At 40.1% G+C, this 12,766-nt stretch overlaps 1 long non-coding RNA gene across 1 annotated transcript in view; it reads right to left on the bottom strand.

The window, feature by feature from the left end:
* Positions 1–6,236: 6,236 nt before the first annotated feature.
* The window catches only part of LOC122827957, a 102,645-nt gene continuing 96,115 nt past the window's right edge, over positions 6,237–12,766 (bottom strand). The window contains exon 3 of the long non-coding RNA XR_006370139.1: positions 6,237–7,537. This is a non-coding gene — a long non-coding RNA (uncharacterized LOC122827957). The remainder of the gene's footprint in view (positions 7,538–12,766) is intronic.

Here is a 12,766-nt window from a genome sequence, read left to right as displayed (position 1 = left end):
TTATTAAAAAATGTGTCTATATGACAAATAATTTGGGAGAAATTTGACTTTGCAGTTTGAAGCCTTGAAATTGGGCCTCTGTCTCTTTAAGAAGCTCCTGCTCCTTCCGAAACGCGGCCTTCAGCTCGTCATCACTACAATGCTCCTCCATGACACCGTTTACAGCCATTCTTAGGAGTGTTAGATTGGAAAGCAGTTTGCATGATGAGCTCAGTTCCACCAGCTGCTGCTGCTAGTCTAAAATATTAAAAATAAAAAAAGACAGGAAAGAACGTTCTAGTAGGACAGGAACCCTAAATGTACTGCCTGTAGGTACAAGGGCTCAGTCAACACGTTGTCTTGTAAAAGACTTCCAGCTTTAATTGTAACAAAAAAATGGATCAGCACGCTTTGACTTCTGAGAAACAAAATACTGAAAACTGTATCCTTTTTTTTTTTTTTTTACATCAGCAACGGGAGAAGGTTCAAGGCATATGAATAATTTTGCAAGTTATTGTTTTCAGTATTTCAGTTGGGTGCATTTCTGACCCACAGAATGGCGTATAATATTCTGTGGACCAGAAACGAGGAGCTCTGCACTGCTTGGAGAGGAGCCAGAAGCAAAAGTTCAGCGCTGCTCTTTTGGCTTCGGCTCTTCACCCCGGGACAGTACAGGGCGTACGTTAGCAAACCATTCATCTCCATCTGGAGCTTTCCCTCTGAAGAGTGCATTTATTTATTTCCTTCAGTTTCTTCATGCACTGCGTCGTGACCAATAACTTTGATCCCCGGTGACTTTTTCTCTGCTTCTCCTTCTCTTTCAATCTTAAACTAACTTCCCGCCTCCAGAGCAGTGTGTAAATGTGAATCTGATGTGAAGTCAGTCGGCATCTTAAAGGGGCAGCGTCATGTAAAATCAACTTTATTTTAGCTTTAAAAAGTTTATGAAGGATTTCTGGAGTGTTGCCTTGGTTCTCTCATGCATGTTTGAGAAATCACTTAATCTTCGGTGGCAACCGTTCAGCTCTGCAAAACGCCTGGTTGTAGCTAGCGCTGCTCCCTCAGCTCCATCAGACTAGCCAGCAGCAATTAGCAAACACCTGGTGGAACTGCTAATCCTCTGAGTTCATTATAGGAACTACTTCTCACTGCAACGCTGGTAAAAACCTTATTAAAGGGTTAACAGAGAAGCCAGCTTGTGATGACTTCCTGAAGGTGGAGTTTCAGAATTAGCAGGAGCTTTTAAAGAGACAGAGGCCCAATTTCAAGGCGTTACATTAAAAAGTCGAGTAATTTTTGATATGTATATAGCATTTTTGCAACAATGTACTTAAAATAGTTACTTGATTGTGCTAGAAAATCTTCCTATGTGCCTGGAAAACACATCACACTGTCCCTTTAAGACACCTCGGATACAGCTGTGCCATTAAATAAGCTGTCCACACACACATGAAAACACACCGCAGTACTTTAGTGATGTACGTTCAAAGCTGCTCACATGGAACCTCCCCAACATGACTGATGTTGCCTCACTACATTTACGCCACAGTCTACCATCCATCCAGGAATCCCCCGTTCAGATCAGTCCTTCTCTGCCCGTTACCATTCCTCTTTCCTCCCTAAATCCCTTGTTCAACTCCTCCCTCTTCCAGCTCCAACATCCGTCACTCATTTGCCTTCCTGTCTTTGTCAATCTGAGCTTCCAGGAATTCACTTGAGGAAGCTTTGCCCACTGAACTTGATAACTCCTCAGCCTTTCTCAGCTACTTTACTCCCAGCGTGCGCTAAACTCCGGAGCTTCTGTATATTGCTTTGATTGTACTTGTAGTATATTGATGACAAAAGCACTGATCCACTCTTTCTTTTTTTTTCTTTTTGCCAACAGCAGAATTACGCATCTCAATATGTGCTTAAAAATAAGCCAAGGACTCCTCTGTTAATTTGTGCTGACTGTGCAAGTTAAATCTGAGAACAGCGTGGCAAATAAGACACAGAAAAGTTGCATTTGTACCTTAAGATTTGCAAATGAGTTAAGTGCTCTAAATTTTCACCAGCAGTGAACTTCAGGGCACACACATGCAGCAGCAACAACTGTGCAGTGAAACGCCTGTTAACCATTAAGAGCATTAACAAGCAAACACAAGAGTTAATTCTGCAGAGTTTGAACTGGAACCTTATCCAGAGCAATGGCCAATGACTGCCGATGACTTCAAGTCATAAAAGTAGGCATCTTTGAAGCAAAGAAACAGCTTTTTATAAATGTCTTTTTTTTTTTTATTACCTGCACCAGGTGTGAACACTGCATATCACTTTTTCCCACCTGGAATTTAATAATTGTGTGTATTTGGACATTTAGCAGCGGTATTTCAAGAAAAGATTGTTTAAAAAAAAAAAAATTTTTAAACTGGTATGAAAACAGTTTCCAACATGACCACATGGTGGCAGCAATGTACCAAGTTGTTTGCCAACAAAATAAAATCATTCTTCTCATTCTGCATCTGTTCTTGTCGCCATAATAATCTGGTTTAAAATAAGTAAAACAATGTTTGGATAAAATCTGAAATAAAACCTGCATTTACTGTCAGATCTTGCTACCCAGCCACAGGAATCACTCAAGATGGGCAGTAAAAAGAGAAAAGCGTAGAAAATAATGTCTTTTTTTTTTTTAGACAGACTGTATTTCTCAGTGATGGATCTTTTTCTGATTAGTTCTCAGAAGGATGATCATCCTGAAATTATAACCTGTTAAAATCAATACTCATATAATCACAGACTTCTCTCAGGTACTTTTACGTGTGTTCAGTCACGATAATAAAGTCTGTTTATGGCACTGACTAACTGATGCAATCTTAGTTAGCCTGAAAATAATTTGGTAGCTGTTACTTAGTGAAGCGTGTCCTCTGGTTTAGTCTCATGTGGAAGAATATTCAGGAAGTTCTGATTTCTGGCTTCATTCTGGTTCCTGGTTCGTTTGAGGAGGTGTGAACGCGTAATCGATGTGTCATGCGGACCAAAATAGTGAACTCCGGTCTGTCTAAAAACCTCTGTTCCTGTTTGTAGTGAAATCTCTGTCCAAATGCATATCTGGATCTAAGTGGACCAGACACCGCCCCAAAAGCAGGAAGTGAACTATGACGCAAGGCATTTTGAGACCATTTAAATGTGTGAGTCTAACACTACAGGGACAAATGGCTCACGGTCTTTTGCCAGAGACAAAAGAGAAATCCTACAATCACTGAAATCTGACACTACTCCATTTTTGTTTATGTTTTGTGAAGAAAGAAGTTGCACTCATGCCTTTTTCAGAGAGACATAACTCTACTTCCTTCAGTAGTTGTTGCAGCGCCACCACAGGCGAGGAGGTGAGCAGGTCTTGGTTTGGTTCGTTTGACACAGTGCTGAGTGAAAGTGAACAGCAGCAGCTGAAAATGTAACAAATGCTGCAGTTTCGGTCTTCAATCAAACCGGATCTACTGACTGTCAGGAGGGAGAACATCCTGTGAGTTTTGGTTCTTGCTACAAATGGGTGTGGCACAGCTGTTTCTCATCTTGTCAGAATTTGTCAAAGCATCTTTTCATTATTTTACATTTTACCAAAGACTTTTGGACTTTGTCTCATTTCTTAGTTTCATTCTACTGCCCAATTATATCATACATCAATATTTCCAAACATGTTAGAAAAACGTAGTCTGTCACAGAAGCTCCTCATGACTGTCCAATCAGAATGAATTGTTAAATCGTAAAATTCCCTTATACTGCAGGGCTACCAGGCTGTACGACATCCTGGCTAATTAAGCTGCATTAATGATGTTTTTGAAGCCAACGCTCCATTTGTCAGAGTAGGCAACATGCCTAATGACAGAGGATCCACAGTAATATCAGTATTACGCTCAGGCGTTAGCTAGCAGCACACACATTGACCATGTGTTCCTCTCTCTTATTGCTTCTAAAAAACCTCACAGGGCAATGCGATGCCTCCTTCCTACTGGAATCTGATCTGGCATATTGACTCACAGACTATAATAGTAATCATTACTCTAAAGAGCTTAGCTAAGCTGCTTTTACCACATTAGCAGCATCACTGTGAGCTCAGAGAAACACTACACACCCACTCTCACCAGTTTATCTAATTCCCCGACTCATGAGCTTTTCTGCCAATTCCTGTCATGTAATATCATTTGATAGCATTTAGCAGAGACACTTCCCTTTCTTGGATAGAGGGGTTTCTACAAACGAGGTGAGAGCGTGTAATGTTTTTTGGCACGTTTGAGCGAATCTTTAAGCGAAACGCTCCGCTCTAGGCATCTTAACACGATAAATTATCACCTCAACTGAGGAGAAATCCCTCTTATGGGGATAAATGTAGGGTGACTCGTGCGTGTTTGTTTTTCCGGGGCACGTTGCATAAGTAAAGAAGATTACATTTTAAACTCACGGGGTATTAGTGGCCGGCAGAACAATCCAGATATTAAAATAAATCCATTTCCTCGGCCAGAACCTTCTGTTCCGTCAGACACAGGTAAAAAAATAATAATAATAATAAGTCAGTCTGGTGATGTGCTCTCTACTTTTTTTGAGTTGTAGAAATGCTGTTTGAATGAGCAGCAGTCTTGGCTGCAGAAGAAATCCGTTTGTTACACCAACATATATGCAGTATAACAGTCAAACAAGAGTCTCAGAATAACAATAATACAACAACAGGTTATACTCTGAGGGGAAATCTTATATTCTCCCCTCTGTACTTAAGATGAAGAAAATGTAGGATTTCCATCAAAACAATGAACTGGAGTATAAAACCGTCTCAATCGTATTTTACATGAGCTCATGTCTTTTATCCCAAACGCTCTCACCAGTTCCCACTGCAGTCATCCGTCTAACTAGCAGCTAGGAAAATGTGCTTCCTGTCCACCATGCTGGCACATCTAAAAAATGTGAATATTGTGAAAAAAGGGCAATATTTCTTTGTGAGCTTTGTTTCTTGGTACAAATGTGTGTCACTGCAGAAATTCAAACTGGTATATTATGCAGAATCATCACACACACACAGTGATATACTCCACGCCTTTGTAATTTTGATGATTACGGCATGTAGATAATGAAAACCCATAATTTACTGTCTGGGAAAATTAGAATACTGTACAAAAAAAAAAAGAAAAAAGGCAGAAGCAGGTCATTATTGGAAACTCAGCTAATGAACTCAAAGCACCTGCAGAGGTTACACAGAGTGTTGAATCCAAACATATTCACAGAAAATTGAGTGGAAGGACAAAGAGTGGTAGGTAAAGGAGTTAAATCCACGTTGCCTGAAATCCAGTGTGAAGTTTCCACAGTCAACATCTGCGTTTCCATTAACCATAGAACTGCACAAATTGACACTTCCTGCAAGCATAGATCTCATATGAGTCACATGATCACTAGTCAAATGTTACTACTGGCGAAAACCACGAAGAAGACAGGAAGTGGTGGGAGGGTCGCACAGTTCATAAAAAGTTGTGTGTCATTCAAATGTGTTGAATCTGTAAAAAAATTCTGTAAAACATTTGTTACAACATTCGGAATGGAAACGCAGCTGGTGACGGTTTTCCCAACAGCTGCTTTAATGACCACCGTGTTCCTGTTCTTGATTCCCTGACCTTTAACCCCACAGAAAATCTCAGGGCTGTTGTCAAGAGGAAGAAGAGAGACAGCAGACCCAACAAATCTGATGACCTGAAGGCAGCCATCAAAGCATTCTGGGCCTCCATTACACCTACGCAGCGCCACAGGCTGATGGCCTCCATGCTGCGGCGCATTAATTGATGCAGTAATTCATGCGAGACGAGGTCCAACCAAGTATCAAGTGCACAGAGATGTAAATACTGCTTAGAAGTCAGACAGTTGTGCTTAAAGCATCTGTTTTTGATTGGCCTAATGTGATATTCTCGTTTTCTGAGACACTCAATTTTTGGTTTTCTTTACCTGTAAGCCTTAATCATCACAAATGCAAAAAAACACAAAAGCTTGAAATATTCTACTCTTGTGAATCTCTGTAAAATAACAGCTTCACTTCATGAGATGACTGGCAAGAAATATTGCACTTTAATGCAATATTTCAATGTTTGAAGATGTCTAAATGTCTTGTCCTGCTCAATACGAAGTCTGGAATCCATTTTTGTTATTATTCTATAAACTAATCCATTTCCAAGCTCTGGCAGCTAAAGAGTAGAAACCAGGGCAACTTTCTCCACCTATAAAGATGTTACCAAGTAAAAGTATTCATACTCTTTATACTTTTTTTTTTTTTTTACATTTGGTCACCTAATGATAAACGTTGATGCATCTTTTTATTCAGTCCAACATGAGGGTGGCGAATATTTACAAAGAGTTGGCAAATAATACTTTTCATACATTTTTCATTTAAAAAAAAAAGTTTTTCAAAAAGGAAAAAGAAAAAAAAAAACATCTACAAAATGACAAAGATATGTGCAAACAAATCTTTGACTGGATGTCCTCATTAAAATACCAGCCTGCCAGGTGACTCACTACTTACTAAAAAATAAACTGTTTAGTTTTCCTTCACCGTTCCTCCTTCAGCGCCGTTTCCACCGATGATTTGCAGCAGTTTAAAGGCAGGTCACGTGCACCGCTGCCCCCAGCAGGTCGGTGGTGGGAATTAAACACCGCTCATCAGCAGAAGCTCATCTCTGTGGCTTGAGGGTTGAACAAATTCACTCATCTGCCCCTCATGAATATTTGGTCAGAGCCGGGCGCTAACGTCTCCCCGAGGGCATTTTGTGTTCATTTGTAATTTTTTATTCTAGAATTAAAGTTAGTTGCAGCAGCTGGGCAACAAATTTTTAGTAAAACTCTGTTACTATAACATCAAAGCTGTTTATCTGCCGGGGGCTTTGAGGTGGAACAGATGTTTGTATTTGATGTCCAGGGGACAGGAGGACACTGGACGGAGGCTTATTAGCAATTCTAATGCTGCAGTCAAACACAAAAGCTGCAAAAAAATAAAATAAAATAAAATAAATACTGTGCACGTGTGCTTTCACGTTATTGTCAGCAGACTCATAAAGCTGCGAGTTTTGGTTGTACAAATCAAAATCACAATTTCAGGCATGAAAATGATTGCTTTCACCTTGTTTTTATGGGTTTTTTTCATTTTTTTCAAAGGTACAAATTTGTTTTTTCCATCAGAGCTAAATGACAATGTTTAAAGCAAACACACAGAACTGGCTCATTTTTAACAAACATGAAACTGAAACATTTTTTAAAAACAATCAGATAAAATAATCCAAATCAATGTTTGCCAGATTCTATTTTTTTTCTTCTTTTCTTTAAAGGACAGCACAAAATCTCCAGATGAAGGAAAAAGAAAATTGAAGCAATCACGTGTGCAAGTTCAGAACAAATGACCCCATATGGGTTTAAAATGCTCCGTCGGCAAATGAGGGGGAAAGAAATGCAACCTCTGCCGTCGCCGCAACAGATGAATCCATTAAAGCTGATAATCAGTGGGGAGGAGGAGAGAAAAGACTTCTCCTTCTGGAACATGGTATGGTTTCCTAAACAGCTGAAAAGAAAAGAATAGGGTTTTTAAAAAGGTAAGGCTTTGGGGGTATCTTTCATAATGCAGCAGAAAACACAGTGAGGCTTTTTACAATGGGATGCATCCACGGCAACACAACAACTATAACTTTATCCCACGTTAGAAGGATTTTAAAGCTAATGGAATAATGTGGTGTAGTTGTGAAGTGTAAATAGCTTGCCTCAGACACACACTGAGAAAACCTAATGATCCAACGAAGATCCACAAAAACTACGACAATTGAAACTTCTCCACTAGGACTGAACAGTCTAAAAGATTTTTTCAGGAGTTTGAAAGCCGTTTGTTAGTTTCACATGATATAAGTGTTCATGTTGTCACTTTCTCAACTACACAGTAATTATTTTGCATCAGAAAGCAACTGCGAAGTTCTGACTCAAAGTTGCCCTGCTACAATCTTAAAAAAAATAGCCAAGTTAACAAAACGTGATTTGTGAATCGGGACATTTATCGTATCGCTTATCTCTTATTGTGATAAATTGATTGCAAAAAGAACTTTACAGCATTGTTGCTGTTATTTAAAACCCCCTCAAATCTCTCCATATTGTCAGGTGTGTTAGCTTTATTATTTTCTCCAATGAGAGTGGGTCAATGAGCGTCTCATTAAATTTGAAGATATGATTAAATGCAGCCAGTGTGGGCCCTTCATGTGACTGGTGTCCTAAAACAGCATTGAAACATCATGTTTCCGGTTTTTGTTTGTGAGGCTATGATTGCTGGGATACGCTACGTGTAAAAAGAAGTAAAAAGTAGTTGTTATCGTCACTTTTATTGCTGTCGAAACAAAATACAGTGATAAAACTAAATTTACATCGACTCGCCCTTTTTGTGAAAGTCTTTGAGAACCAGAAAGCTGTTTATGAAGAGCAGGAAATCTCCTAAATGGCTGATTTGAACTATTTAAGCATACAGAATTAGCATGGCAACAACAACAACAGCGCTAAAGCTAGCACATGCTAAAGAGTCAGAATGGTAAAATACCATCTTGATTTTATTCTAGCTACTATAAGGTTTTGGCTTTTTATCTTTACTCCCCTAAGAGATTTTCCTTCCAACTCTGTAAACTATGATGTTGTCTAATTTATGTAACATGCTAACGGCTCATAATCGCTCCAAATAACCCCAGTAGGGGAATAAAGAGGGAAACTACCTAATTAACAGCACAAACTACAGACACACGATACTAATAAAAGACCTTAAAGGAGGCGCTGTGGCATTTTATTTCTTTATAATAAATGACATAAATACAAAACTACCAAGTTTAAACAGCTATTTAGTATTCTACTCACCAAACATATATATCAATATGTATATATACATAGATATATCTTTTATTCTGAATCAATTTTTGCTTTCAGACCAGGTTTCCCTGTGTTGCACCACACATTTGCATTTTTTATGACCACTTACCTTTGATTTGCTGGAGGTGTATTGAGCAAAATTTACAGACGCGTTTAATATTTTATGGCACTCTCCCGAAGGGGCTTCAGTCTGGGCACAAACACCACGCAGTTTGAAGACGAGTGAAACCATTTTACCGGTCGTACAGTACACAAAAGGTCAGTCGGTCGGCCTCAGACCCGTACGTGTGTCTGTTTATCTCCACATGGTCACTGCATTCAAAGCTTTGTTTCAAAGAAAGGCAAAGAGACCAAATGAGCGCGACTTCAGTCCTGGTGGCGACTTTTAATCTGTTAAAAAGATGCGCCACGCAGACTGACGAGGTTCTGCTCTACTTACGGTGTTAGAATCAAAATGTAGACTCATTTGGCTGCGTCTGCCTGATGGGCCCGCGTAGTTACCAGATGGATTTCTATTTTCTTTTCCAGACATAAAATCAGCTGCTGATTATTAAAGAAACCCTTAAATATTTGTGAGAAAACAAAAGCGTCCTTCTCCGCAGGTTCCTGGGAAGAGGTCGCAGCTGCTTGACCTCAGAGTTATTCTACAGCATGACAAAGGTCTGATGTAACAAGGTGAAACTGCACTCAGACTGGTGTTAAGTGAACAGGATCGACAAAATACATTCACTATCCTGACAGGAAATTCTGAAAAACCAAAACATTTAACAGAACATGCTTGGAAACATCGAAACAGGGATTACACTTGGTGAAATACAACAGTTGTTAGACCCTAACATCACAAATAAACTAAAAGCAAATCAGATCGGATCAGAGTAGTTCCTCAGCATTTCTCAATGATTTGAGTCGGAGTTCTTACTAATATCTGTCTTTAGGATGTTTTCACACCTGATAGTCTGGTAGGCTTGGTTCGATTGGGGACCAAAACTGTGACGTTTGTTACATTTTCAGCTGGTGCGGTTCACATTCACACTGCACTGAGTCAAACAATCCAAACTCTTTGAAAAACCTGTTCACCCCCTCACCTGTGGTGGCGCTGCGCCAAGAACTAGTGAAGAAAACCTCAGAAGAAGACACAGAGCGCAACTTCGTTCTTCGCAAATTGTAAGGGAAAATGGAGTGGCGTCAAATTTTAGGGATTGGAAGATTTCTCTTTTGTCTTTGGTAGAAGACTACAAGCCAATTTTTCCCGCTAGAAAATAGAAGCTAAAACATGTAATCAATAAAAAAGTCTGGAGAAGATAATGTTATTTCTGCTTCTGAATATACTGCAAAAAACTGCGTGTTTGAAAAAGACAAGTGTAATACACCATTTCTTTATTCCTACACCCTTCTATTTGACATCCCAATAAGTCTGGTTCCATGTGATTTGTTAGTCGACGCCCCCTAGTGGGCTGGAGAACTTCCATTTTAGTTTGCAGCGTTTCACACTCACCCTTTTTAATATTTGCCACATTTTCCCTTTTGCTTCTATTTTCAGAAAGTAAACAGGTTTTATTTGCGCGCAATTATCTGGAAGCGCAATGAAATATTTCACAAGTCATATCAGAATATAATAGGGAGGGTGATATGAACTTTGAATTTTACCACAATATTTTGTAGCATTGCTGCATATTTAAAGTGTATTTAGCTTCACGCAGACTTTATTTCAAATGTTTTTTGATGATTCTGTGGGGGAAGAAAATGGAAATAAAATAGTAAAAATTACTTTTTAGTCAATTTTTTTAAATTACCTGAACTTTATCGTGACATAATAAATCTAAATTTTTCACAATAAATGATAAACAATACGACAGACGCCCACCCAGTGACCAGGATAAACATGCTTAACGTTTGGTTGTACTGAATCAGATTGATTTTTAGAAACCAATAATACTGTTTCAGCCTGTTTTTCTTTTAGTTTTATTAGCTCTAATAATGAAAGAAGGGGGAAGACATACAGCAAAGGCCGGGAATCGAACCTGCGACAGCCGCGTCGGGGAATGAGGCCTCCTTATGTGGGTTGTGTTTAACCCTTGCACTGCCATGGCACCCCAGCTTTGCTTGAAGTTTATGTTAGCTTTTTGAAACTAAGGTAAGAGGTGTTGGTTCCCTCGGAAACTGCATCTGGACATAAAAATATGTGTTGCGGTTGCGCTGCTGGAAAAGCGCCAGAGAATCATTGAAGCTGGAATCGACTGTCCCTGTTCGTAATCCTGAGCTCTGAGCCTCATTGTGAAGGGAAGCCGCGTGAACTAATTTTTCCTAATTAGGAGTATCGCAAAATTACACAAAGCTGAAGAAGAAGACAATAAAATATGAGAGAAAGGATGACTAGAAAGCGTATCTTGTGAACAGTGGGAAAACAAAATCTCTGCAGACTCCAACCGTACCGAGGCAATTAGTAATGCAATGGAGAGACAGAGATCGTTATCGCCGCGCATATCTCAGCTCCCGTTTGTTGAAAGCGATGGTGGATAAAGAAGCCCTGCCGCAGCGCGCTCTCATGCGAACATTTTAGTCGAGCTCTGCCCGGTGGAAACAATTAAAAGGACCAGTTGCTCTGCGAACGCTTAAGTGTGATGTTCCAGGGTTTGGTTCTGGATTAAACGCTTTTGGGAAATCCTCTGCCTCCAAGAAACGCGACAGCTGGGTGAAAGATCAAATCTGTGCCGAAGCGCCGATAACTGCAGCCGTGGCGAGACTTATCCTGAACCAGTGTCAGCGGGAGAACTCGGCACGGCGGAGCAAACCGGAGTGGGGGGGGGAAATGCCTTGGCCTTGGCAGTGGAAGGTGTGGACGCAGATCTCAAGGAGGATATCCCAGGTCAAAGGTCGCCCAGCATGGACAGGATATCCTTCCATCCTCTCCGTTCTGACGTCTCCCCCGGACGCACACAGAAAAAAAAACCCAAAACAAAACTTCAGCTGGGTTGTTCCTTTGACCCTGTGTTCTGGATGTACGCTGTGGGACAGATGGCGAGTGCAGACTAGAAATGAAAATTATGATCCAGTTTGCGAGGCCTGGTCTACTAATTAGTTTTGCAGAGCTCTTCCACAGAACACCAATGACAACTGGTCAAACTGGGCAATAAATTACAAAAATTACAAAGCCCTTGATAGTTTTTGGTAATAAACAACCTTATTTAAAGCTATACATTCAGGATAAACAGACTTGTCCCATTTTAGTTTCTTTATGGGAATAAAAGCAAAACTGTCCTGTAAGTTAGACGCATCCTGCTCATTTCATCAAAAAATATGCATTTGACAAGGTTTAATTTGAAAACACCCCAATGCTGATAAAAATATTAATTTTAAAGGGTTAATGATGACTTCCAGAATAAAAGACCTTCATATGAATTTGCTGAAACTTGCAGAAACTCTGTTCCCCACTAAATCATATCTGCTTGTAGCAGTCGGTGCTGCGACATTAAATATTAGAAACAAAATGGTCGTTTCACAAATCCTCCCGATTTCCAGGCCAAATGCTTCCTGCCGCTGTTTATCAGATGCCACCTCTTCCGCTAAAGTCCTCACAGTACAGGACGGCTAATTATGTATGCTAATGGACAGCTGTAATTACAGCGCGCCTAATAATAGCTCTGGAGGACAGAGGCGTTTGGCAGAGTACGACACGAGCCAGCAGCCGCATCACTGCAACTGGAATCCACTTCCTGTCGACTTCACTACACTCCAATAAACCTCTGAGACACGAAACATCGGGGCTTGTTGTCATACCTGCTCACAGCACAAAACAAAACAAAACAACAACAAAAAAAGGAGCCACAAACGTGGCATTAAAAATTGAAGTGTCGACCATTACCAGCTTCCTCTCGGCGATCTGACAAGCCATTAC

The sequence above is a fragment of the Gambusia affinis genome, linkage group LG03 (assembly GCF_019740435.1).
Source record: "Gambusia affinis linkage group LG03, SWU_Gaff_1.0, whole genome shotgun sequence".
Classification (NCBI taxonomy): Eukaryota; Metazoa; Chordata; class Actinopteri; order Cyprinodontiformes; family Poeciliidae; genus Gambusia; species Gambusia affinis.
The sequence above is the reverse complement of the archived record's forward strand: the minus strand, read 5'-3'. Positions and strand labels throughout refer to the sequence as shown.